The sequence below is a fragment of the Neophocaena asiaeorientalis genome, unplaced genomic scaffold (assembly GCF_003031525.2).
Source record: "Neophocaena asiaeorientalis asiaeorientalis breed wild unplaced genomic scaffold, Neophocaena_asiaeorientalis_V1.1 scaffold501, whole genome shotgun sequence".
Taxonomy (NCBI): domain Eukaryota; kingdom Metazoa; phylum Chordata; class Mammalia; order Artiodactyla; family Phocoenidae; genus Neophocaena; species Neophocaena asiaeorientalis.
Genome location: NW_020172678.1, coordinates 966937 through 968123, shown reverse-complemented (window position 1 = coordinate 968123; position 1187 = coordinate 966937).

Sequence of the window (1187 nt, the reverse complement as noted above, 5' to 3'; positions counted from 1 at the left end):
ATGGATGGAACATGATTGGCCACGTATTGATGATTGTTGAAGACGGTTCATTATACTAGTCATTCTATTTTGTACATCTTTGAAAATTTCTTCAATAAAAAGTTCAACAAAAGTCTCCCTATTTCTGCCAGTACTTGATATCAGCCAGGTGAAGAGGGCAACGGGACACACAGAGACCCTTCCGGCAGAGAGACCAAGTGAGGGAAGAGCTGAAGGGAAGGGAAACCTGCCGGGAGCCCAGGTGGGGTGGGCGTGTTCAGGGAGGAGCCTGGAGGGTATCCCTACACTACAGAGTTTGCACATTCTTTTTTTTTTATTAGTTGAAGTATAGTTGATTTATAATGTTGTGTTAGATTCTGGTGTACAGCCAAGTGATTCATATATATATATATATTCTTCCCATTATAGTTCATTACAAGGTATTGAATATAGTTCCCTGTGCTATACACTAAATCCTTATTGCGTGTCTATTTTATTTATACTAGTGTGTATCTGTGAATCCCATACTCCTCATTTATCCCTCCCCCCAACCCCCGCTTTCCCCTTTGGTAACCATAAGTTTGTCTTCTATGTCTGTGAGTCTGTTTCTGTTTTGTAAATAAGTTCATTTGTATCTTTTTTGGTTTTTTTTTTCGCGGTACGCGGGCCTCTCACTGTTGTGGTCTCTCCCGTTGCGGAGCACAGGCTCCGGACGCGCAGGCCAAGCGGCCGTGGCTCACAGGCCCAGCCGCTCCATGGCATGTGGGATCCTCCCGGACCAGGGCACGAACCCACGTCCCCTGCATCGGCAGGCGGACTCTCAACCACTGCGCCACCAGGGAAGCCCCATTTGTATCATATTTTAGATTCCACACATAAGTGATATCACATGGTGTTTGATTTTCCCTGTCTGATTTACTTCATACTTAGTATGCTAATCTCTAGTGGCTTCCATGTTGCTGCAAATGGTATTACTGCATTCTTGTTTATGGCTAAGTAATATTCCACTGTATATATGTACCACATCTGCTTTATCCATTCCTCTGTCGATGGACATTTAGGTTGTTTCCATGTCTTGGCCATGGGGAATAGCGCTGCTATGAGCATTGGGGTGCATGTATCTTTTTGAATTATAGTTTGGAGCTTGCACCTTCTTTAAGGAGTAATGGGGAGAAATGGCAGGGTTTCAGGCAGAAGAGTGGCACAAC